Source organism: Panthera onca, chromosome X, assembly GCF_046562875.1.
Source record: "Panthera onca isolate mPanOnc1 chromosome X, mPanOnc1 haplotype 2, whole genome shotgun sequence".
Classification (NCBI taxonomy): Eukaryota; Metazoa; Chordata; class Mammalia; order Carnivora; family Felidae; genus Panthera; species Panthera onca.
The window spans coordinates 121,129,493-121,156,716 of record NC_138357.1 but is presented as its reverse complement, the minus strand read 5'-3'; the positions used below and the strand labels follow the sequence as shown (position 1 = coordinate 121,156,716).

Genomic DNA, 27,224 nt, shown 5'->3' with positions numbered 1-27,224 from the left:
GCGGGGAGGGTGGAGGGGAGGGTGATGCTAGGGCTCAGGAAACTGAGTCTGTAGGTTTCTGGAGATTAGGCTATTGATAAGATTGTCTTCTTCTTATAATTTACTAAGATATTTGTAAAGACTCCTGGCCTGCATGACTGTGATCTTTATCAGTTAACCGTTGGTTTTTCCCTTTCCTTTGTTCCTGGGCGGCCAGGAATACCTGAGGAATGTGAATGCTGGCGGGCGGTGGGGGGGCTGCTGCTGGCAGGGTGTCAGCTTGCCTTTTGCTCCCTGACTACTGACCGTCAGGCACCTGGGTTGGAGGACCAATTCTTCCTGGTTTTGTCTGGAACTTTCCTGATTTTAGCAAGGAAAACCAGGAACACCATCCTGGCACCACCCTCAATCCCAGGCAAAGCGGAACGGCTGATCACCCTATACCCAGGTATCTTTCTCAAAGCCAGGAACACTGGGAATTGGGTGTACTGCAATACCTTGCTCCTCAAACGTGATCCATGGACCAACTGTATCAGTATCCTCTGGGAGTTTATTTACAATGCACAATCTTCGGCCCCACCCCAGACTTACTGAAGCAGAACCTGCACTTTTACAAGGTCTCCTGGGGATATGCCCATTAAAGTCTGAGCAGCTGCCCTGCTGGAGGATCACTGTTTATGGATCAGTGGCTCCCAATCCCTTTTCACTTGGAGCACCCAAAATTGATCACATCACCCATGTGACATAATCTCACACACACACACACACACACTCCATGCTCTGCAGAAGTGGCCAATGGCACGCCTCTTTCCCAGATTTATACGAACAGGAGAGGAGGGAGAAGTGAGGCTATATTACACAGCTATGGTGAAACTGCTCTAATATTTTAGTGACACAGCAGTATGCGGGGGTGCTGTAGAGGGGAACTGCTGCTTGACACTTGCTCCAACAGCATGTTGGCCCTGAGAGAAGGGGAGTTTCCTTTGTCCTCTCTTGCTCCGTGTTCACCCTTTGGCCACGGGGTCGGTGGCGTCCGTCCCAAGATCCCCCTTCTAGATGCTGGTTGGGGGAGACAGGAGTTGGATTTGTGAAGGCTCGGGGGTCCTTAGACCAGTGGTTCTCAAACTTGAGCATGCATCGGAATCACCTGGAAGGCTTATAAAAGAGATTAGCGGGGAGCGAGAGTTGCGGGGGTCGCCTGCTGAGCGAGCAGGCGCTCTACGGAGAGAGAAGGAGGAACGCAGGGAAGCAGAAGCCGGAAGATCTCACACCGAAAAGCAACAGTGTAGGAAGCTAGGAAAGAGGAGGTGCCGGCGCTCCCGGAGGCCGCTCACCCCAGTTCCCACGCGCCGGTTTCCCAGGAAGAGGGAGGGGGGCCTGGGGGCGAGCTGGCTGGGCTGATGAGGCGGGGCGGAGCACGCGCGTTTGGAAGCTGCCCGGAAAGCTAAAGCGCGGGTTGGCGGGGCGGTCTCGGGGGGCGGCTCCTTGGGACCGGAGCGCGAGCTTCTGAAGGAGGGATAAACTCGCGAGCTCTGGTGGCGAATTGCCTTTTAGTAATAGTTAATCTTTTATGATTCTCGAGTTTTACTAGGGCCCGTCTCTCACTATTGGGCCAGGGGTCCTTTAAGGGGGAAAAAAAGAGAAGCCAATTGCGGAAGTCTCCTGCAGCTCCTCCCCTCCAGCCGGCGCGCGCAGCACGGGCGGGCACGTCCTTCCTGCGCCGGATACGTCATCACGGCCTGCGCCCGGGGCGGAGCGGGGCGGAGCCTCTGGGTCAGGGACGAGCCTGAGCAGAGCGTGGGAAAGGCATGCGTTGTGGCGTCTGACGTATCCGTGGAGACATCTTAAGTTTCCCTCAGTGGGCACGAAAAAAAGCAAGTGTAGGTCGGCTTCTCTCCCCGCCTGCATTCCCAGCCGGGCTCTGCCGCCGGCTCCTTGTTTCCGGCGAAGGGAATTTCCCGGCGCGATCCCTGAGGGTCCCTGAGGAGCAGCAGGCGCCCCCGCGCCGCCCCCTCGCCCCCGCCTTCCGGGTTCCGGCCGGCTCCGCGGGCCCCCGAATCCTTTCTGTGGCGGTAGCCTGGGGGAGCCGTGGGCGCCTGGCGCTCCACACGGTCAGTTTAGGTCGGATCCACGCCGCACTGAGAAAAAAAAAAAGAGGAAAAAAAAAAAAAACCCCAACCCTCAGAAATATTGAAGTACGGCGCCCCGCTCTGGTATAAGTTTTAGGGGACCTGGACTCTAGCAGTAGCTGCGAATATATAATTACAACGCATTTTGTTACTTTAGCGCTACAGTAGTTAAAATGGGAGTAGTTGTTGTTTTGAGGAACAAGTAATTCTTGACACGGTATTATCTGGGCCTTAACTGAGTTAATTTTAGGGATACAACAATGGTTTTTAGAAGACCCTAGTAACTGGCATGTAGATCAGCTCTACTGACGCTGAATGAGAAGGATCTATGTTGGATTATCAAAATCACTTATCTGTATGGTTGTCCACAGCTATTTGATTGTAAAAGGGAGGGCCATCCTTTTCAGAAGCCCTGTCCTTCGTGATGGAAGGATTCAAACTTTGAGAACAACCTTAGGACATCTGGATAATATATCAAAATTAAAGTGATTTTTAATGTGATTTAAATGATACCTCAGTGAATATAGATGGGAAGATTTAGTGTTCAAAGCCTTGTACAAAGTGACTAAGAAACTTGGCTGCTACAACTGAAGACTTTCTGCCATGTTGGGCAGGAGGTTGATTTAATCTGCCTTCAGGCACCTCAAAACTCCAGACCTTGTGAAGTTATGAGCAGAAACTTAGATGAGGATTTCGTTAAAAAAAAAAAGAAGAAGAGTTTGGTGTAATTGGTCTGGAGATGTCAGCTCTGCTAAATGCTACTGAATTGCAAACTAAGCGAATTTCTTACCCCTAACATCTTTTCTACCTGTTCTCTAGTTAGGTTCAATTAATATTAGATAACTTATGTGGAACCGCTTTAAGACAATAAAAGCACTACATACATTTTTATTTTTTGGCTAGAATGAATTATTCCATTGGCATTCTTGTCAGTAAACTGAGCTGAGAGAATTAGGGCTTAGTGAGACACTATTTAAGTGAGTGTAACAGGTTTAAGGAAAAGATGTATGGAAAAGCTCTTTGGACTTCTTAAACTATTCTGTTTCTGGGGCTCCTGGGTGGCTCAGTCCGTTAAGTGTCTGACTTCTGTTCAGGTCTCGATCTCACGTTCAGTGAGTTCAAGCCCCGCCTAGGGCTTGCTCTCTCTCTCTCTCAAAAATAGACAAACATTAAAAAAGTTTTTTTTAAAAACTATTCTTCCAAATCTTTGGAATTGAATAGGTGTTATTTGGAGAATGGAAGTAAAAAAAGGTTATTAGTCTATACAAATTGAATCTTGAAAAATATTTGCTTTGTATCTAAATATTTTACATTTGTTGAAAAGCCCTGATACTTTTTTTAATTTCAGTTTTCTACATTTTTGTCAAGAAGATAGCCTTCAAGAACTTAATACGTTCCTCAAGGGGGGAAAAAGGATTAGAGCCATAGGAGATAAACTCAAGAGTGTTTTAAAGTACTTTATTAGGGTTTCAAAAAAAGATTAGTAAGTGAATGTCAATGTACCTTACCCACCTAAATTTTAAAATGAGGATGCTTTTGGCTAATGGATTTGAAGCTAACATTTAAAGTTCTTCCCAATAAGTTTAAATAATGGCAAATAATATAATTTCCAGTGCATTATAAAATGTTATTTTACACTCTTGCGTAAATGTATGCAACTTATTTTCATACCTGTCATCCACTTAAAAAAAAGCGAACTAGCTCTTTGATAGTCAAAGCTTTATATTGTATTGCTTTATAGCAGTGGTTCTGATTTAGGGACTAGTGCTTCCTGGGGGACATTTGGCAATATCTGAAGACATTTTTGGTGTCATAACTACGGGGTGGAGGCTACTGGCATCTAGTGGGAAGAGGCCAGGGGTATTGCAAAACATCCTACAGTGCATAAGGCAACCCCCAACAACAAGGAATTAACCAGCCCAAAACGTTCTTAGTGCTGTGCTGAGAAGCCCTGACCTACAGAATTCTACTCTTATGTAGTGTGGTTTCAGGAATGAAAGTCTTACTGGTTATCATTCTTTCCTGCAGCAAAAATGTGTGTATATTTAAATTTATTGCATATCTTGCGGTCGTAAAGTTCTAAATGTTAAGTCAATCTAGAGAAACATTTTTTTGTAATCATTACAAGTATCCTCTGCTTTTTGAAAGTTTACGTTATGCCACTTTGCTTTTCAAAAGCCCTACATTAGCACTTGTTTTTGCTAACCGAAAGAAATCCCAAGAGGATTTTTGCTTTTACTAATAAGGTGAAAAGAGAAAATAGCCTCAGCTCCCCGCCCCCAGCAGGGTTCACGCCGAGGGAGAGTGGCGCCACCAGGCTCCTTCCCCAGGAATTACACTCAGCATCTCAGCATCAAGCAGCCATAGCTTTTGAATAGCAACTCTGCTATATCTTCATCTATTTTGTGCATCTATTGGCGAGATATGTTCTAAGGTATCAGAAAAGTCTAAGAGAAGTGGTTGTTTTGGGTCTGGGCACACTCACAAATTTTTCAATGTAAATTAATGGTAATTGCTTCTTCACTTCATGCCCTTTCGGCTTATGAAAGGTTTCATAGGAATGCTCTACTTTCGGATAGTGAGGGAAACCTGTATAACTATTACTAGTATATAGCTAATTAAAAGTATAAATATCCCAATTTTGAATAACTATGAAAGTAATATTTGATTACAATGTATTTCTTAATGAGATGGGGCTTTTTATCATTTAGCTTAAGTTTCCATGGATAGATAGTATTCATTGCTAGAATCTGACAAGAGTTCAACATCAGTTCTTTCTCTTTTATTTTTATTTATTTAAAAAATATTTTAAATATTTATTTGTTTTTTGAGAGAGAGAGACAGAGTGTGAGCAGGGTGGGAGCAGAGAGAGAGGAAGACAGTATCTGAAGCAGGCTCCAGGCTCTGAGCTGTCGGCACAGACGCCAGTGTGGGGCTCAAACTCACCAACTGTGAAATCATGACCTGAGCCGAAGCCAGATGCTTAACCAACTGAGCCCCCCAGGCGCCCCTATTTTTATTTATTTTTTTAATACTTACTTATTTTGAGAGAGAGAGAAAGAGCAGGCATGTGAGGGCATGCGTGAGCAGGGGAGGAGCAGAAAGAGAGAGAGAGAGGGAGAGGGAGAGAGAGAATGCCAAGCAGGCTCCCTGTTGTCAACACAGAGCCCAACATGGGGTTCTATCTCATGAACCCTGAGATCACGACCTGAGCTGAAATCAAGAGTCAGATGCTTAACCGACTGAGCCACCAAGGTGCCCCTCTTTTATTTTTAGTTATGTAAAGGGCAGAACATCTTGTTCATTCAAGTTGATAGGAGCAAAAAGAATTTTAATATAGTAATGTCATCCAATTCTTTTTATTCCTTCTGAGTTATATGTCAAAAACCATTTAGAGTGATCTATCAGCATAACTTAATGACATATCAGTTACATGCTCCAATTTAATCTGGTTTAGAAGTAAAGTACTAGAATCCCAACTTGAAAAATGATTCTACCTAGTCATCAATTTTCTCAGTATTGACTGTTTAGCACCTGGCAGTTATGTCCTAGAACAATGCACCATAGGAAGATTCGGGATGGGTCAGAAATAATTCCTCTTGTAAAGGCCAAAAGGGCAATCTCTGTGTACCTAAGTACCCAAATGTCTGATTTAAGTGATTGTTTATCAGTAGCTGTTGGACGGGTGGATGGGTGAACATTTGAACGAATGAATACTTTAGGATTAAATATTACTGTAATAATCCAAGCTAGAAATCATGAGTGATAGCCAGAAAGTTGGGGAGAACATTCTGGATATACTCTGAAGACAGACGTAACAGAATTTTCTCAAGGTTTGGATGTGAGAGAAGGGGAAGCATCAGCAATCGCTGCATGTTTTTTGTCCTAAACCCCGGGGAGTTACCATTTACTGAGCTGGGGAGAAGGAGGAGGGAAGAACAGGGCAGCTACAAGTGCAGTCCCCTGTGCGTTTTCTGGGTGCCACAGTTGTGTTTCCCAGCTTAACCAAGCTGTTGAAACCTGTGGGTTCTCTATCAAAATACATGTTGTATCGTTACTTCTGGTCTAATTAAAAGACTGATGCAATTGTTTTCCCACAAAATGATGGAGCCTTTCCCCTTGTTTCGAATTCGGGTGCCTCAAATTCAAACACTTGACAGTATTGTTAACTGTGTTACTAAGTGATGTTAATTATTTGATTTATGTATATTAGATGTTCCTTAAGGACAAGTTTTGTAGTTTAAAGTTGTTAAGTGTTTTAATAGATTATTTTAAAGATTTTATGTTTTGGGGATGCCTGGTGGCTCAGTTGGTTGGGCGTCCGACTTCAGCTCAGGTCATGATCTCACGGTCCGTGAGTTTGAGCCCCACCTCGGGCTCTGTGCTGACAGCTCAGGGCCTGGATGGAGCCTCCTTCCGATTCTGTGTCTCCCTCTCTCTCTGCCCCTCCCCCACTCACACTCTGTCTCTCAAAAATGAATAAATGTTAAAAAATTTAAACATTTTATGTTTTTAAGTAATCTCTACACCCAGCAAGGGGCTCGAACCCACAACCGTGAGATCAAGAGTCACATGCTCCACTGACTGAGCCAGTCAGGTGGCCCATAGAATTTTAAACATGAATTTTAAATTAATTAATTAATTAATTTAGAGTGTGTGTGTGTGTGTGTGTGAGAGAGAGAGAGAGAGAGAGAGAGAGAGGGAGAGAGAGAGAGAAGGAGAGGGGGAGAGATAGAGGGAGAGAGAGAATCCCAAGCAGGGTCCACACTGTCAGCACAGAGCCTGATGCGGGGCTCAAACTCACAAATTGTGAGATCATGACCTAAGCCAAGATCAAGTTGGCTTAACCAACATAGCCACCCAGGCGGTCCCTGTACTGTATTTTAAATCAATCATCCTCTACAGAGGTATTGTTTAGGACAGATTTAATAGTCAGCAATTGGCTCTTTTGGATATAAAATAGATTTCTCAAACTCCTAAACAGGAGAGCCATGATTTTGCTTCACATAACGGAATCCCAGCTTTCTGACTAGGTCAGAGTAATGCAAATTAGCTCAAATGCAAATGCAACTTGTAATTTATGATTTACGTTGACACAGATGAACATGCAATGTTGCATAGAGTTTTCCACCTTGATAGGCGAATCCAGAGAGACACGTTTTTCTCTTAGTAAATGTTGAATACTTGTTTGTTTTTTTCCCAGTTTGTTTCAGCAGAGAAAATAGTATATGCAAAGACAAAAAAAATTAACACCATTTCAATGGGAGGGCACTTGCATACCCAATTGTTAAGATCTTTTGAAAAGTTAACTGGAAATGTGTTTACCTGTGTAATGTTTTCAATACCTATTTTATGGATTGGCATACATACTGAGAATGCTCCTTATTCAGTTCCACCCACGTAAAAGATTCTGAGGATGTGGGTATTTAGAGTTCGAAGGGGGAGACAGATGCATGCGTACCAACTTTATTACCATGTTGGTGGTAAATATGGAAATTGTAAGCAAATATTAAGGAGCATAAACAATGAAGAAATTCCTGTAGCTACAGATGCCATCTTTGCATCGATCATGCTCCTCTTGGGAGAGGGGTTTGTACGCACTAAGATAATTTTCCCTGTTTCTCCTGTTTCCCTCCTAAGCCTCGCCTCCAGTGTCTCCTACCTCTCGGCATCTCCGGGCTTGTGCAGGGGTGGTCCTGCTGCCTCTGCTGGATGACGGCACCCGCAGCCCCCGCCGTCCTGTCTGAGAGAGCGTGTCAGAAAGCTCCGAGGTCCGCAGCTGCCCTTTCAGAGCAAAAGCATCCTCTGGGTAGCTGAAGCTTGGACTTCTTTCTAAGCAAGGTATGTTTTACCAGGATCCCTTCACGGAAGCCACATATATCCATAAAAGACCTGTCATAGACGTCAGCCTAATGGCTGTGCCAATTATGAGGACCAGCCACAGCCGAGGGAGGCCTTTTATGTTTTGCACTCGGGTATCAAACAGAATGTATAGTTAGTGCTCGAAATTAAATGGTTGAGACGTGTCGATTTTTTGTTTTTGTTATTTCCTTACAAAAGGGCTTATAAACCCTGTAGGTAAATAATTAAGATTTCCCATTTGGGGGAATTAAAGATTCTGGTCACCAAAATAAACAAACAAGCAAAAACCCAAAATGCCTCTGGGGATGTTCCTGATTCTGTAGGTTGGAGGTGGGACTTGAATCTTTGTAGCTCTTGCTCATTCCCAGGTGACCTTGCCGCTCAGAGTGTGGTCCATGGGCCGACAGCATCGGCATCAGCTGGTAGTTTGTTAACAGTGCAGACTCTCACAGATTCTCGGGCCCACGGCAGGCCTCTGTATCAGAATCTGCATTTTAACATGGTGCCAGCTGACGGGTGCACCGTGGCCCCCGGGCCACCAACTGTGAATAGCAAAGGTCGGATAGCCCTGAGAGGTTGTTTCTCCTGTTCCGGTCTTGTCGGAGGTGATGGCGGCCGTTAGAGCTGGCTCCCCTCTGAGCCTTGACTTGCTGGTTGGTCCCTGCCAGTCAGTGACCTGCTCTGTGCCGTCCCCTGCCCCAGTGTGACTTGCCTGCCTTGAAATATTCCTCTGTACATCCCTGAATGGAAATACTACTTGGCTCTGCTCCAGAACATTCGTTCTGAAAAAATGTAAAGAAGGCAAATGCCTAAACATCTGCTTACCTTCCTGCTTCCCTGCTTCCCACTCACTTCCCTCAGCTCCCACCTTGGCTAGCTGTCTTCCTCAGCGTCTTCTGGCAAACATGTGGGAGGCCAGAGCATCACCTCTGCACGGCACCGTGACAGGAAGGCTCCACACAGAGATTTAATGGCCCAGAAGAATGAATGGCAGTCGCGTGCCCATGCTGGGTATAGTGGGACGTTACTTGACAAGAGTCGCTGACCACCCTGATGGGTCAGGGCTGCACCTGGTGGTCCTGGACCGAGAGGAATCTACAAACATTCAGAAAGAAAGCAAGGACTGCAGCAATGTAATACATGTTAATGTGCTAGCCCAGCACCACACTGGCTGAAATTGAGCCAGTCTTTCTCAGATTTTGCCCCCATCAGCCACCACTCGTTTGTCTGCAAAAGATTATAGAGGCGCCTGGGTGGCACAGTCGGTGAAGCGGCTGACTTCAGCTCAGGTTATGATCTCACAGTTTGTGAGTTCGAGCCCTGCGTCAGGCTCTGTGCTGACGACTCAGAGCCTCAAGCCTGCTTTGGATTCTCTGTCTCCCTCTCTCTCTGCCCCTCCCCTGCTCATGCTGTCTGTCTCTCTCTCAAAAATGAATAAACATTAAAAAAAATTAAAAAGAAGATTATAGAAGTATTATTAAACAATGCAAAGGGTTTGGAAAATAGAATAGCAAATATTCACCCACCATCCCACCGCCCTATTATATAGTTATATTTATATATGTATATTTTTCTACCTGTTGAAAACCATATGTGATTGGCGGAATAATGGACTCTCAAAGATGTTCATGTCCTAATTCCTTGAGACTGGTAATTTGTCAGGTGACATAAAAATTTGGAAATTAACGTTGCAGCAGGAAAAAGTCTGCTTATTGTTGACTTTAAATATGGAGATTATCCGGGATTATCTGGGTGGGTCCAGTGTAATCACAAGAGTCCTTTAAAGTAGAAGAAAGAGGCAGGAGGCTCTGAGGGAAATGTGACTGGAGGGAAGTCAGAGCAATTTGACGGGAATACTCAACTGGCCTTTGCTGACTTTGAAGGAGGGCAGGGCTGCGGGCCAACGAATGTGCGTGCCCTCCAGAGGTTGTGAAAAGCCAATGGATTCTCTTGTGCAGCCTCCAGAAGAGAAGGTAGCCTGGCTGGATACCTTGACTTTAGCTCAGTAGGACCTGTGTCGTCTAAAGTCCAAAATAGTAAGCTAATAAATATGTGTCATTTCAAGCAGCAGAGTTTGTGGTAATGTGTTACAGAAGCGACAGAAAACTAATACGTCATATTTCTCATAGTATATCATGCCTAAATATTTTTTATGTTGCTATAGCTTTTATAATTATTTGAATGGGCATATCTTATTCTCTGGGGCTGAAGTACTGTCATTCCTTAACTCCACCTTCATTTGAACATCAGATGTGTGAAATGCTTTCTGTATTTTCCCTTTTTCATAGGTTTCATTATTTTCTAAGGCTATTGTATCAGAAATTACATTCGGACTTTGAATTTCTTCAAATTTTTTTGTAGTTAACTTAAAAAAAAATCTCCTAAGTCCGCATGAAATTTAACTTGATAGCTGACACAAAATAAGAATCTACTTTTTTCCTAATCTATTTTTTCCAACAGCACATGTGACATGATTTTTTTCTCTTCTGTTGTTTTTCATGCATTATTAAATCTTCAATTAAAAAATAAGCTCATTTTTGGGCTACTGATTCTCCTCTTGTATTAATTAACTTTTGTCAGTTCTTGAACCACTGCTGCACTACTTGAATTCTTGTTGCTTTATAATACATTTAAGTTCCTGTGAGGGCTAGTCTTCTCCCTTATTACACTTAAAAAAATAATTTTTTTGTTAAAGATTTTATTTATTTAAGTTCAGAAACGAGTCTATTTTTTTTGTTATGCATCAACTCCTCTACTTTTTATTTATTTTTTTAATTTTATTTTTTAAAATTTACATCCAAATTAGTTAGCATCTAGTGCAACAATGATTTCAGGAGTAGATTCCTTAGTGCCCCTTCCCCATTTAGCCCATCCCCCCTCTCACACCCCCTCCAGTAACCCTCTGTTTGTTCTCCATATTTATGAGTCTCTTCTGTTTTGTCCCCCTCCCTGTTTTTATATTTTGTTTCCCTTCCCTTATGTTCATGTGTTCTGTCTCTTAAAGTCCTCATGTGAGTGAAGTCATAGGATATTTGTCTTTCTCTGACTAATTTCGCTAAGCATAATACCCTCTAGTTCCATCCACATAGCTGCAAATGGCAAGATTTCATTCTTTTTGATTGCTGAGTAGTACTCCATTGTGTGTGTGTGTGTGTGTGTGTGTGTGTGTGTGTACCACATCTTCTTTATCCATTCCTCCATCGATAGAGATTTGGGCTCTTTCCATACTTTGGCTATTGTTGATAGTGCTGTTATAAACATGGGGGTGCATGTGTCCCTTCGAAACAGCACACCTGTATCCCTTAGATAAATGCCTTGTAGTGCAATTGCTGGGTCGTAGGGTGATTCTATTTTTAGTTTTTTGAGGAACCTCCATACTGTTTTCCAGAGTGGCTACACCAGCTTGCATTCCGATTTATTTATTTTGAATGTTTATTTACTTTTGAGAGAGACAGAATGTGAGGAAGGGGAGGGGCAGAGAGAGAGGGAGACACAGAATCTGAAGCAGGATCCAGGCTCTGAGCTGTCAGCCCAGAGCCCGACATGGGCCTCGAACTCCCAAACTGTGAGATCATGACCTGAGCCGAAATCAAGAGTCAGGTGGTTAACCCACTGAGCCACCAGGTGCCCCTAAAGATTTTATTTTTAAGTAATCTCTACACCCCTCATGGGGCTCAAACTCACAACCCTGAGATCAAGAGTTGCATGCTCTATTGACTCAGCCAGCCAGGTGCACCTACACTATTTTTTAAAATAGTACATACTTTAAACATTTAAACTTTTTTTTAAAAAAATTTGTTTTTCCTTTGAGGTATAGTTGACATATAACTTTATATTAGTTCTTGGACTTATTATACTTTCACTTATTTTTTTAATTAATATTTTCAGATGAGTCTTAATTTATTGTTTCTAGCTCCTGGGGAAATCCCATTGAGGGTTTTTGGTGTCTGTTGCCTTGGAAAAGCCCTTCAAAACCCATAGGCATGCGGTCAAAGCCCTCAATCTTGTGGTCCCACTCTTCCTATTTCCATTTTTCACCAACTTAAGTTATAACATTAGGCTATTTTTTTTCATAGCTTGATTGTTTTTGATCTTAAGTCTTTGTGTGTCCTTTTCCCAGTCCAGGTTGCACTTTTCACAGTGACGTGATGTGTGATTTGTCTTACAAGCTTTTCCTCAGCAGCTTGGTATGCGAAGAGCGTGAGCTTTGGAATCGGACAGCCCTGGGCTTGAATCTCAGCTCTGCTTCTCACTAGCTGGATGGCCTGGAGTGAGTCACTTGTCTCCTTGAGCATCACTTTCCTCTTTGGAACGAAGTCAACAGTTTTCTTTGCATGGTTGTCAGTTGGATTATAGCTGATGTATACAAAGAATCTAGGAAGATCCCTGCCACTTAGTAGGCCATCAATTGAAGATCACTGTTCATCTTAGGACTTTTTTGGTCTACCCTCATTAAACCATAAATTCTTTTTTTTTTAATATATGAAATTTATTGTCAAATTGGTTTCCATACAACACCCAGTGCTCATCCCAAAAGGTGCCCTCCTCAGTACCCATCACCCACCCCCCCCCCCTCCCACCCCCAAACCATAAATTCTTTAAACATAACGACGGTTCATTCTTTTTAAATGTATACCCTATGGAGCCTAGGATATAATAGGTGCTTGCTAAACATTTACTATTTCGACCTCATCCTCCCATTCATTTTCCCAGGTTCCTGTTGCAGCCCCATCTCCTTTGTGACTCATCCTCACCACCTTTACCACACTTAACCTGGGTGAGTGAGTACAGTTGATGTAAAATGGAGGATACGGGAGAAAAATAGTGGTTCATGGAGATGATCCATTGGATCCCTTTTAGCTCTAACTTTTTATGTGATTTTGGAATTTTCTGGGGAAGGAGTTATTACTGAGCTCTTGTTAATGTGCCCAAATGTTCCACATATGCTAGGGCTTGTTGTGCCATTTAAAACTCAACCCAGAATGAGAAAATATTTGCAAAAGACATATCTGATAAAGGACTGCTATCCAAAATATACAAAGAACTCTTAAAACTCAACAATAAGAAAACAACCCAATTAAAAAATGGGCCAAGGACCTTAACAGACACATCACTGAAGACAGCGTGCAGATGGTGAACTAAACATATAAAGAGATGCTCTACATCGTATGTCATCAGGGAAATACAAATGAAAAGAACAACAGGCCTCTTTGGCCAAAATCTGGAACAGTGGCAACATCAAATGCTGGCAAGAATGTGGAGCAACAGGAGCTTTCTCATTCATTACTGGTAGGGATGTGAAGGGCTGTAGCTACTTTGGAAGACAGTTTGGCAGTTTCTTATAAAATCAAGTATACTCTTACCATATGATCCAGCACTTGCATTTGTTGGTATTTATGCAAAGGAGTTGAAAGCTTATGTCCACACAAAAACCTGCAACCGCATATAGACAGCAGCTTTATTTGTAATTGCCCAAACTTGGAAGCAACCAAAACGTCTTTCAGTAGGCAAATGGATAAACAAACAGCAGTCCATGCAGACAATAGAATATTATTCAGCACTAAAAAGAAATGAGCTATCAAGCCATGAGAAGCTATGGAGGAATCTTCAATGCACGTTACTAAGTGAAAGAAGCTGATCTGTAAAGGGTCCATACTGTAGGATTCCAACTATATGACACTCTGGAAAAGGCAAAACTATAGAGACAGTAAAAAAAAAAGTGTTTGCCAGGGAGTGGGGCAGAGAGGGTGGGGAACGAATAGGCAGAGCACAGAGAACTTTTAGGATAGTGGAACTACTCTGTATGATACTATAGTAATAGATACGTGTCATTATACATTTGTCGAAACCTATAGAGTGTCCGACACCAAGGGTGAACTGTGTGGTAAACTATGGACTTTGGGTGACGACGATGTGTCAGTGTAAGTTCATCATCTGTAACAAATGTACCACTCTGGTGGGGATGTTAAAAATGAGGGAGGCTGTGCGTGTGTGGGGCAGAGGATATAAGGGAATTCTTTATACCGTCCTCTCAATTTTGCTGTGAACCTACAACTACTCTAAAAAAATCTTCAAAGAAGATCCCCAAAACTCAACCCAACACTTACCATATTATATGCATTTTTAGAATAAGGAAAGGGAAAGACAGAGTGGCAGAAGCAGGACTTTCACCTCGATTTCTCTACTTCCAAAGCCTGCGGTCTTTCTACCCTATCAATCAAAATGGTGCAACACTGACAGTGCCTTGTCCACAACCTCTTGGTTCTCACTCTTCCCATACGTGGCATACATGCCTACAGATTCCTATTGAGAGCCCCTTTGCTTCTCCACCTTCTCAGACTGCAGAGGTGTTCTTGGCCCATGTGCCAGGTAGTCTAGAAAGACCAGGAGTCAATATCTGGGGGATCAGCCCTTGAAAATGGTGGGTGGGTATCAATGGATAACTGTTCCAGCCTCCTCACCCGGTAAGAAAGACAGTGGGCAGTTTTTAAGAATTAGTTCATCATGGGAGTTTGAGAAACGCTATTCTATGGCAAGGAGTTGACAAACTGTAGCCGTTGGGGTGGCTGCCTGGTTTTGTAACTAATGTTTTATTGGAACACCGCCATACCCATTCATTTATGTATTATCCATGCTTTTGGTCTACAGTGGCAGAATTGAGCCTTTGTGACAGAAAACGTGTGGCTCCCAAAGCCTGAAATATTCACTCTCTGCCCTTGCAGGGAAAGTTGAGCCAAGCCCTGTTGTACTCTGTCTCCCCTGGTTCCCCAGCTGGCTTGAGCTCCACAGTGCTAGCTTGCTTGCTAACATACCTTCTATCAACTCTTTTCCCTTCCCTGTCTCATTCTTTCATTCCCTGCCAGTGTTTCCAAAATGTCCTAAAGAAATGACTTATACTCACATTCTTGACCCAAAGTGAAGTTTTGGGGGAGCCCACCCAATGCACACATCACATGCTTGTTTGTGCTGATCCCAGGACAGACTTACGAGCAGAGCAGGGACCACTTTCTAGCCATGTCAACCTAGGAACAACAATTCCCCTATCACATTCCTCCCACCCCCACCGTCCTGTCTCTTCTGTAGCACCATTTGAAAATTCAACCTTGTGGGTATGACTTTCTGGTTCATATATTCTTTCTTATTGAATACCACCGCGGCACCAGGGATGGTGGAGGAGAGGGTAAGGAGCAGCAGGAGGAAAGAAAACCCCATATTGTCCTAGATAGGATGCTCCCTTTTTACAACAGAAGCCTGCTTGGAGCCGATCCCAAGGTGCCCATGCACCTGAGTCATGGCCAGTTGTTCTCAGCCTCCTAGGACATGGCCAAGTCATTGCTCACCCCCACTGTTATAGCTGCTGCTTTCATTTGTCTCTGTCTACCCCTCCTAATTACTTAGGTCACTTCAGACTTTAATTCTGTCTTCTAAAGTGTAACACAGCCATAATTAGGCCATATGTTAATTAGCAAAATGACGTCTTGTCACTCGTGAGAGATGTGGATCATCCCAGAAAGTACCATAGAAAGGGCAGTTCAGCAAGAAGAGAAAGTCTAAGGAGGTTGAAGTGACTCTCTAGCTGAAACCACCTTAGAGAGCAGGGGAAAATGGCAGGATGCAAGAGGGCAAAAGGATGGGGTCGCACAAAGAAAAAGAGCTAGAATTGACCTCTTTTCCACTCCAGGAATGAGATGTAAGCCGGGAGACAAGCCTGAGGCTGAAAAGCCACCCGGGATGGCAGAATCTTCTGAAGGACTGGAGGCGGCCAGGGCTGAGGTCAAGGCCCCGATGGAGGCTACAGGCAAGGTGAGTGTCAGGCATGCTCCCGTCTGTTACTCCTGGAAGCATGTGGGGATGCCAATCAAACATCAAGGCCATTCTTTGTTTATGTGGCCACTCAGAGTGTCTTCCAGGAAATCTGGAAGAGTGGTGTTCTGGTAGCTTGGAGGCCGTTTCTACATGCTAATTACTTACTTAGTGTTCCCCATTTTCTGTTAACTTATTTTGTGACATTCTTGGGAAGACAGAGTTGGAGAGAGGATTGGACAGGTCATGATAATTTCCTTTTTCAGATAGTGTCACCTTTATCACTCAGGAGACAGTTTTCCAGGAAACTAATTACTCAGGGAATTCATGACTGGGTACAATGACATTTGAATTATTAAGATATTAACCTTCCTCCAGTTTGCTCTCAAAACATGATGTGATGAGAACTTGTTCTGTCATCACCCAACTAATGGATGAAAGGGACCAGGACAGCCGTTTCAAGTTGTGTATTTGCCTGGATTTTAGGAAAAGGCATTTGACATAGGAACTCAAAGCATATCAAAGGGAGAATTTTGAGGGGTAAAGTTTGTGTTAATATTGCTTCTTCTTCTTATTGGATTTATATAGTGGTTCCTACTATGCTCCAAACCTTTACAGGCATTACTTCTCATACTCCTGACAATCCTTAAAGGAAAGTATTATTATCCTCATTCAACGTGAGGCTCACACATGTTGGATCATATTCAAACATCACATTGCCAGCTGAGGTGAACTTGAAATCTATGTTATTTGTCTCTAAACTCTAAAATTTGAGCCCGTATCAGTATGCCGGGGTCAGCAAACTTTTTCTGTAAAGGGCCAGATAGTATTTTCAGTTTGTCGGCCACATGGTATGTATTGCAACTACTCGTTTCTGCTGGTGGAGCACGTAGGTAGCCATAGACAATACGGGAACGAATGAATATGCCATGCTCTGATAAAACTTTATTTACGCCCACTAAGATTTGTTTTTAGCATAATTTTCACATATCATGAGTTATCATTGTCCTTTGGAATTTTCCCCCCCAACTATTTAAAAAATGATAAAGTCATTCTGTTCACGGGCCATACATACTAAAGGCCCAAAGCAGGAGACAGCCCAGGTTTGGCCCATAGGCTGTAGTTGGCCGGGCCCTGCCCTCCACAAAAGTGTGTATCTAGCAATGACTTCTAAAAACAAGTAGAAGCAACTGAGCTGTGTCTTTTACCTGAGGAAGTCAAGTCATCTACAGGAAAGGTTATTAAATCCTTTAGGACACAGAAGCCGTAGGAAACGATACTCCTCATTCTGACTGTGCCATCAAGTTTAATGTAGACATGTAGGTACATCTCAAGAACTTCCGGGTCTCGCTCGCCTCATCTCCTGAATGAGACATACCCCTAACAGCTCCACTGTTCTTTGATTCTACACATAGTATGCCTGCACCAAACGATTTCCATAAAATCGGGATTGAAATCTAAGACAATTCCTTGGCCGATGCCATTGTCCACGTGGGGAAGACAGGGGGAGAAGCACGTTCGTGTATGCCAGCAGTAGTTTGGTTGTGGACAAGTTAAGTTTGAGGCCGTAATAGACATAACCGGAGACAGTTGCATGTAAGAACCTGGGATTGGCAGGGCGAGGCAGGACTAGAGATTGTATTTAGAAGTGGTTGGCATGTGCACTGATCTGGGTATATCATAGCATTGAGTAAGAGCTTTTAGGGCAAAATTTCATAACCTTGGCACTATTAACACCTGGGATGGGGATAATTCTTTGTCGCGGGGGCTGTCCCATCCTACAGTCTACAGCGTAGGGTGTTTAACAGCATCCCTGGCCTCTACCCACCCCACCCCCAGCTGTGACTACCTAAAATGGCTCCAGACACTGCCACATGTCCCGTGGGGTGAAAATCACCCTTGGTTAAGAGAGAATCACTGTCTTAAGGAAAAGGCTGAGGGTGGTCCCAAAGGTCCACAGCTTTGGAGGTCAGAAAGAAGAGGACAAGATGGGAAAAGGGATTGAGAGGAATGGCCAGTGAAGTAGGAGGAAAACCCAACTGTGAGTCCCCAGCTGTTTAGGCTGGACTTGGTGTAATAGTTGATGAAAGGCAGAGGTGGAGGTAATGGCCCATAGCTCAGGGCTGAGCCCCCCGCTGAGCCCCACCATGTTTCCTTCGTGGGACCCCCAGTGGTAGTAGAAGGGACAAGGGCACATGGAGCATTAAGGTCATACGTTTTCTAACTGCACGGAGCCTGAAGACAGTGCGGTGGACAGAGTGTTTTCTGGTAGGGGAACTAAACTAAATAGCAGGTTAAAAGTAACATTTACAAACCAAAGATAGAGACCTTTCCGTGTTTCTTCTTCTTTCTGATTTTATTTTTAGAAATAATCCTCAGAGGATAAAAATGTTATTGTCTGGGTGCAGGAGAAAAGCAAGAACAGAAATAGAGTTGCTATGGTTTTGAGGGAAAGCAAAAGGGACTTAAGACCTGGGGCTTTTGCTGTCCTGAGCTGCAGGATGGATCCTCTTTGTTTTGTGATCTCTTCACTCACTTCGTGTCTAACGGTAGTAAAAAAAAAAAAAAAAAAAAAAAATGAAGACGTGTGAACTTGTGTGAACTTTCTCTTTATACATTTGAAAATTGAAGAGCTATGACTTAATGAAGGCCCAATATAAAGATTTTAAAAATCAGTCCCTCATACTGAAATTGATGTCATCAGACAAGAGTTCCTGTTAGGCACATGCCTGATGGTAAAGGACCAAAACAAGGGGAGATGTATGCTTTCTCCTTTTTTTATATGTGTTCTCATTCCAAAAAGGAGATCGTAAGTTTACATCATGAGGTTATTATGTAAAATTGCCTAACAGTGTCTAGTGCCTAGTTGGGCTTTCATAAATGTTTTAAAATAATAACATGTATCCTGGTTGTGGTGGTGGTTACACATGTCTAAACGTGTAATAAAATTACATAGAACTAGACACTGAATCCCCACCCCGAAAACAGGATAGCAAAAGAGTGAAATCCAATTAAGGTTATTAGTTAACAGTATTCTATCAATGTCAATTTCTGGTTTTGACAGTGTACTATAATTATGGAAGATGTTCTCATTTGGGGAAGCTGGCTGGCTGCAGGTACACAGAACTCTATATTGTTTTTGCAACTTCTTGTCTTAAACTATGTCAAATAAAAAAGTATTAAAACCCCAAAGAATGAGATTTTAAAATAGATTGAAAAGCGCCTGTTTGTGACTATTGCGCATCTCTGGATCCTTTTGTTTTGTCGTAGATTCATTTTTATTTTATTTTTTATTTCAATGGAGACTCCTATCACGAGTGAACCAAATTAGGAGGTTTTATTTATAAATGACCAAGCAGAATCAAATCACTGTATGTTTAGGCTAATGCAATAGGTTATAACCCGGATCGTGAACCTGAATTGATCTTAATAAATATGCAGTCATGCAGCCCAATGACAGGTGAAAGTCTGAAATTAAACAGGATTACCATTTAGCCTTTAGTCTTGGAATATTTTATTTTTGGATGGTCCAAGACTCATCTAAGTTTGCCAAAGATTGAAATTTTCACACAACACATCCTTAAATTCCCCGAGAAGTAGAAAGTAGAGGTGGCTTACGTACTTTTTTAGGTGAGAATTTCTACTTCAGCAGACTTTGGGGAAGGCAAGCCTCCTCTATCTTGCTGATATGCCTGAGATGTGATCTATTTATATTACAAACCATATGCAGAGCCTGGCAAGCCTTTCTGTAAATGAGCTCATCGGTTCTACCCTAAAATAGGAGGCTGAAAGGAGGGTGCCAAAGACATTAGGGACCTTTCACAACCATTACACCTCTTGGTGGTGATTGAGCAGGAAGGATAAACAAAATCTATGGGTTCTGATAGGAAGGATAAATAATAAATACCTGTCAAGGGGAACAACATGCTTTCCTTGCTCTTTGCCATCAAAGTCAAGTTCTTAAAGACTCGAGTACTTTTTAATGGATTTTCCTTTTTTGTGTATCGTACAAATTGCAAGTAAAGATAATTTCAAATTTGTCATACTGATGGGCCTCCTTCAAAGTGTGATGAGTTTTATCTAGAGCTTCATTCAGAGCAACCAGTATTTATAGAACATTCTATCCAGTGTTAAGTAATTAGACTTATCTGTAAGGAAATAGAGAAGAGCAGTTGCTGACCTTAAAAGGCTCCCAGACAAGTAGGAAAGAGATGAGAAAACAAAGAAGTGCGTTACAAAATGGCAAGCACGGCGAGAGAGGCACATGCAAGGTTCAGAGAAAGGAGTAAGAGGGGGGTCATTAACCATGTAGGACAGCATGGGCCTTCAAAACTGGGCCTTCAAAAGCACGCATTCTTGGAGTGTGTCGTTTGCCACAAGAATGTAGAAAGGTTGTGTCTTCGTTAGGGGGAAATTATATGTATGCATATGCACACGTAAATATATAATTTTTCTAGTTCTCTGGATGCGCGTGTATGAAAAAATTTCTTTTATTGCAGTTAGAACATTTAACATGAGATCCACCCTCTTAAAAATTTTGAAGTGCACATTGCAGTAGTGTTGACTGTAGGCACAGTGTCGTACCGCAGGTCTCTAGAGCTCACTCATCTTGCAGAATCGAATCTTTATACCCGTTGAGTAGGATTTTGCCATTTCCCCCTCCCCCAGCCCCTGGCAACCACTCTTCTACTCTCTGCTTTTATGAGTTTAACTACTCTAAGTTCCTCATATAAGCAGAATCATAAAGTATTTGCCCTTCTGTGACTGGCTCATTTCACTTAGCAGAATGTCCTCCAGGTTCATTTATGTTGTAACAAATGGTAGAATTTCCTTCTTTTTAAAGGCTGAAAAACATTCCATTGTATGGATAGACCACACTTTCTCTATCCATCCATCCATCCCTGGACATTTAGGTTGTTTCCATAGCTTTGGTATTGTGATTTGGATGAACCTGTATGTTATTGAATAGCCATGTCCACATGAACTATTCAGACAAGAGTTTTGCTTTAGTTTGGATAGAGGGAAGTGGATAAGAAAACTGACTTATTCCACAGCACAGGGTAGCTGGAAACATGGAATTCAAAGAACCTGAACTGGGGGGTATCTGGGTGGCTCGGTTGGTTAAGCGTCTGACTCTTGATTTCAGCTCAGGTCATGATCTTACGATTCTTGAGATCAAGCCCCACCGGAGCTCGGGATTCTGTCTTCCCCTCTCTCTCTCTGCCCCTCCTCTGCTTGCACGTGCACCTGTGTGCTCTCTCTCTCTAGATACATAAAACTTAACAACAACAACAACAACAATAACGACAACAACAACAACAACAACAACAATGAACCTGAACTAGAACATCAGTGGCAAATTGTGAGTTCCAGGGGATGTTCTGCAGAGTTACCATCTTTATTTGTTCCAACTAGCAACCCTTCCTTAACAGGAAGTGTGGTAGTACCTATTCAATGAAGAGTTAGTGTACTCCTGACCTCAACCACAACTGGTTAAGAAGTCCATTCAGTTTCTGAATAATGCCCCAGTGCTTACCCTTCCTTTAACTGAACAGGAAAGCTGTGCCTGTGACAGACGCTTTCCCCTCTCCATATTCTTGTAATAAGCAAGGCAGCATCAATTTTAATACTTTAATGAAAAGGCCAGAGGAGCTATAGATACATTGACAGTATATGAATCAGAAATTGCATTCAGCCGCTAGTAATAAAATCCCATAAAAAGGTGGCTTAAAGTATGGCTTTATTAGTCCGGAGTGGGTTGTCTAAGACTGTTATGGTAGTTACATGATATAACTAGGGACCCATACTCCTTTTGACTCTGTGCTTTGACATCCTTGTCCTCCTGTTCTCAAAAGGGCTGTCAGAATTCTAGCCGTCATATGTTCATTTGGGGCATAAAGAAGGGGGAGAGCAAAGAGAAAAGAAGGTATATGCAAACCCTTAAAATTGCCTTCCTAGAAGTCCCCTTCAGTGACTTTTACTTACATCACATTGACCAGGACTGTCTCAAATACTCCTAGTTGTAAAGGAAACAGGAAATGTCATTTTTAGCTCGTCACATTATCCCTTCAAATAATCTCAGGGTTCAAGTAATACAGAAAAGAGATAATAGATATTTGGTAGACAGCCAGTAGCCTCTGAACATTGAGATCTCATTGTCATTGGGCTTTTGATCCGACTTGAGCAGCTACCTACTTCCAAGCTTCTTGATTTATGAAAGGCAAAACCCCTATTCGTTAAAGGTACTGTTATTTAGATGTTTGTTATTTGCAGCTAAACATATTCCTAACTGAAACAAATGTAAACACTGCTTTCAATAACACTTAAAATTGACTCATTTAGGGGTGCCTGGTTGGCTCAGTCGGCTAAGCAGGCAACTCTTCATGTCAGGATCTTGAGTTTGAGCCCTACATTGGGTGTAAAGATTACTCTCAAAAAAATTTTTTTAAGGGGAGTGGCTCAGTTGGTTAAGCGTCTGACTTCGGCTCAGGTCATGATCTCACAGTTCATGAGTTCGATCTCCACATTGGGCTCTCTGCTCTTAGCACAGAGCCTGCTTCAGATCCTCTGTCTCCCTTTCTCTCTGCCCCTTCTCTGCTCGTTCTCTCTCTGTCTCTCTGTCTCTCTCCCTCCCTCTCTCTCTCAAAAATAAACATTAAAAAAAATTTTTTTACTGAAAATTGACTACTTTACCAGGAATCACAAATTCAAATATATTCAGAGCTAGATAGGCAATGTGAGTGAGTGATGTTGGTTAGGAAAGAGCTCACGACAACCTGGAGAGCAAGTAGCCAATTTAAAGTGGGCTGCTGCTGGACTAAGAGGGTTGTTTTCATACAGGATGACCGACCCCTGTTACCAGATAAAGACATTTCAAGAGAAGGAGAAATCTGGATCTTTTTTTTTTTTTTCTTTAGTAGATTTTATTTCTAAGTAATCTCTGCACCCAACGTGGGGCTTGAACTCACAATCCTGAGATCAGGAGTCACATGCTCCACCGACTGAGCCAGCCAGGCACTCCAGAAAGCTGGATCTTGATGTGTATCACAGGGTCAGAGAATCCCTTTCACACCACATTGTAGATATGAACAAATTAAGCTTATTTATATAGTCCATAATTTTGGCCTCTCCCCACTTCCTTCCTCTCGTTAGGGAAAAACCATAAGAAGATACCAGCAACACCTGAGTGTCACTCTTGTGTAAGTGTTACTGCACTCTGAAATTTTAGGAAATGTTGTTTTCTTCTTTTCTAAAGTATTAAGGTATAATTCAAATGCCATAAAATTCACCTTTGAAAGTTTATAATTCAGTGGTTTTTAGTATATTCCTAAAGTTGTACAACAATTGCCACTATCTAATTCTAGAACATTTCATCACCTCAAAAAAAAAAAAAACCCATACCCATTAGTAGTCACTCTCCTCACCCCAGCCCCTGGCCACCACTAATCTACTTTCTGTGTCTATGGATTTGTGTGCCCTAGACATCTCCTATAAATGGAATCATGCGGTATGTGGCTCTTTGTGATTGGCTTCTTTCATTTAGTACAGTGTTTTTTAGCAATTATCCGTGTGTAACATGTATCAATACCTCATTCTTTTTTATGTCGGAATAGTATTGCATTGTATGTGGCTAGACCACATCCTGTTTACCTGTGAGTTGATGGACATTTGAGTTGTTTCCACTTTTTGGCTATTATGAATAATGCTGTTATGAATGTTCACGTATAAGTCTTTATGTAGACATATCTTTTTGCTTCTCTTAGGTATATACCTAGGAGTGAAATTGCTGGGTGAAATAGGAACTTTGTGTTTAACTTTTTGAGGAGCCGCCCAACTGTTTTTCAAAGCCGTTGTACCAATTAACATTCCCTTCAGCAGTGAATGAGGGTTCCAGTTTCTCCCCCTCTTTGCCAACTCTTGTCATTGTCTTTTTGATTATAGCCATCCTAGTGAGTATGAAGTGGTATCTTATTGTGGTTTTGATTTTTTTCCTTCATGGCTTATGTTGAACATCTTCTTATGTGCTTATTGGCCATTTGTATATCTACTTTGGAGAAATGTCTATTTAAATCCTTTACCTACTTTTAAAAATGGGTTAGGTCTTTTTATTATTGAGTTGTAAGGTTTTTATATAGTTTGAAACATATGTTATTATCATATTTTATGGATGATTTCAACCATTTTAACAAATGATTGAAAATTGGCAACTAATGTGGTTCTGGTTCAAACTAATATAAAAATACTCAGTCTCCTACTTCTTTTCTCCCTAGAATAGCACTGAGGTTGGTGGGGCAGGGTGTAACTTTTGTAACCTCCTGGCAGGAGGGAAGAGTCAGGCTCTTTGGATCTTCTTCTGGGCTCACTTCTTTGATGGGAGAATTGGTGATGTGGCCACTCTTGGCTCGTGAGGGTCTCGTGTGGCTCTGGCTGCTTTGGCCTTAGATCTCCCTCTGTTGTCACTGCAGATTCATCTGTGGTCTGACCCTGACTTTCATTTGGCCCTTAGTCCATTTGGGCTGCTCTAATAAAATACCAAAGACTGGGTATCTTATAACAACAAAAGTTTATTTCTCACAGTTCTGGGAACTGGAAGTCCAAGACACGGGTGCCAGTATGCTCACATGAGGGTCCTCTTCTGGGTCACAGACTTCTCATTGTATCCTCACATGGTAGCAGAGGCTAGGGAGCCCTGTGAGATCTCTTTATAAGGGCACTAATCTCATTCGTAAAGGTTCCAGCCTCATGACCTAATCACCCCAAGGACCCTCCTAAGACCATCACCTTTGGGGGTTGAGGTTTTAACATATGATGTGGGGGCAGGTCACAAACATTGAGACCGTAGCAGTCTTGACTTAAGTGGTCTTCTATAGAATCTCCAGTGGCTACCACCTTACCCCCACTACGGCCATTCTCTTTAGCAAACTCTACATCTAGATACACTGCTGTTTTCCATGTTGGAACCCAGGGCAACTTGAGCAAGCTGAATTTCAGGGTCTTCTCTTGCATGACTTGGTTATCAGGCAAGGTGATATGATTGCACTGCAGAGTGGGGTGAGGAAGCTTCCTCTCAGACTTGTAGATTCTCTCTATTCTCCCACATTTGTCCATGATGTCTCTCCTTTGCCAGGCACAAGATAAAGAAGTCAGGAGACCCAACTCTGCACTTGGCTCTCCTGCTTTTTTCTCTCTTTCTTTCTCACAGTTCCTCAGATCACAAGGCAGGAGGGTGTAATAGTTAGGGTTCTTCAGGAAAACAGAACCAGTAGGGTGTGTGTGTGTGTGTGTGTGTGTGTGTGTGTGTGTAAAGATATTTACTCTAAGGAGTTGTCTAATGCAATTATGGAGGCTGACAAATCCCAAGATCTATAGGGTGACTTGGCAGGCTAGAGACCCAGGAGAGACAATGATGTGGTTCAAGTCTGAATCCAAAGGACTAAGAATCAGGAGAATCAACAGTGTAGTTCCAGTCTGAAGGCTAGCAGGCTCAAGACCCAGGAAGAGCCAGTGTTTCAGTTAGAGTCCACAGCCGTGAAAAAGCCAATGTCCCGGTTTGAAAGCTATCAGGCCAGAAGAGTTCTCTCTTACTTGGGGAAGGGTCAGCCTTTTTGTTGTCTTTAACCACATTAAGGAGGGCCATCTGCTCTACTTAGTCTACCAGTTGAAGTGTTAACCTTGCTCCAAAACACCCTCCCAGAAATTCTGAGAATAGCGTTGGACCAAATAGCTGAACACCATGTGGCCCGGTCAAGTTGATGTATAAAATTAACCATCACAGAGGGCTGCCCCTTTACTTCCATTAGAACCAGGATGGCCCATAAAATGTATCACGTGACCTGGAACACATTTGAGAGTTGAAAGGAGGCACTGCGTGGGTGGGATGAATGGACAAGTGTAACCTGGGACTGTGCAAGCCAAACCAGGCTGTATAGTGACCCTCCTTGTAACGTCCTCTGACTGCCGTAGCGCGTGTCCAGCTGGCTGAGATGGATTGCCTACTGTCAGGCTACTGTAGAAGTCTGTGAGGCTCGGTCCTCAAAGCTTGATCCTTAGCAGACTAAAGAGGGACATAAAGTAATTTAGAAAATCGTCTCTCAAGCAAAGAGCTCGTTTTGGAGGATTAGTGTCCTGCTTTATAAGCCTGATTTTGAAGACCAGGAGATTAATATTTCCTTGGGTTTTCTCTTCAGATTTTTTCTTTAATGAATTCTAGTCTGTCTCCAGGCAGCTAGATGACTGAACAGGCCAAGGTGATGGTCATGAAATTCAGAAGGCAAAACAATGAAGCACAAAAGAAATAAGAAAATAGTACTTCAGTTACAAGTGAGATTCCTCAGCTTAAAATACTAGGAAACTAATTTATAAATTTCCATTTAAATTAAACGAAAAAACGTCTATGTCCTTGTTCACTCAGGGGCCAACAGTTTGCGACGCTTGCTGGGCAAATCACAGATGAGTTTTGTTATGAAATCAGGATGGTGGGGACAGTGAAGGATCAGCAGAGGGGAAAGGAGAGGGCGTTACTGCTTCTTTTACAGAATGAAGAGACAAGTGATGGGCCTTTGGTGGACAGAACATGGAACAGAGAAACAGAAGTGTACTTACTAGCAGCACTGACCAGTGGAGGTCTTGATCTGGAGGTATAACCGCAATATATGCCCGGAGCTAAGTGGGCCCTGATTATAAGTGAAAACATCCTTCTCCCAAATGAGAGAGTTGAAAACAACCCTTTTTTTTTTCAACTTGAATATACAATATTTAAAAAATTTTTTTATGTTTATTTACTTTTTTGAGAGAGAGAGAGAGAGCGAGCGAGCAAGCAAGCAGGGGAGGGGCAGAGAGAAAGGGAGACCCAGAATCCAAAGCAAGCTCCAGGCTCTGAGCTGTCAACACAGAGCCCGATGTAGGGCTCGAATTCACAAACCGTGGTGAGATCATGACCTGAGCCAAAATCAGATGCTCAACTAACTGAGTCGCACAGGCGCCCCTTAACTTGAATATACAATATTCAGGGAAGGAGTTTAAATAGCCAAATGTCTACTGACAATATTTAATTGAACTTTAATTATATCTATATGTTTTAAATCTCATGCTATATAAAATATACAGAACTGTTCTTTTTCACTCACATTTCATGATACAATTTTTTTCAAACTCCACATATGCACATCGACATTCATTTCTCCTTCATCAAGAGCCACTTGAAGACAGTGCCATATTCGCTTCCACTCAGTTTGATAGCAGCGTTTTTTGAATCTGAGCATGATGCTGCCATTAGAGAGTTTATCATGATTCACACATACCCATTCATTTGTAGTAAGCTTCACAACGTATGCATTTAATGTATTGTAATAAACTGATATTTTAAAAAGGCTTATATGCTGGGGCACCCAGAGCTGCAGTTTGAAGTCATTTCTCCAGAAATGGTGACTCAATCTGTGTTTTTATTTACCT

At 42.6% G+C, this 27,224-nt stretch overlaps 1 long non-coding RNA gene across 2 annotated transcripts in view; it reads left to right on the top strand.

Annotated features, from left to right (window-relative positions):
• The first annotated feature begins 813 nt into the window (after positions 1-813).
• Positions 814-27,224, top strand: part of LOC145713520 (uncharacterized) — a 68,768-nt gene continuing 42,357 nt past the window's right edge. For both annotated transcript variants that reach the window (XR_014136626.1, XR_014136627.1), the window contains exons 1-3: positions 814-1,859; positions 7,749-7,949; positions 15,652-15,773. This is a non-coding gene — a long non-coding RNA (uncharacterized LOC145713520). The remainder of the gene's footprint in view (positions 1,860-7,748; positions 7,950-15,651; positions 15,774-27,224) is intronic.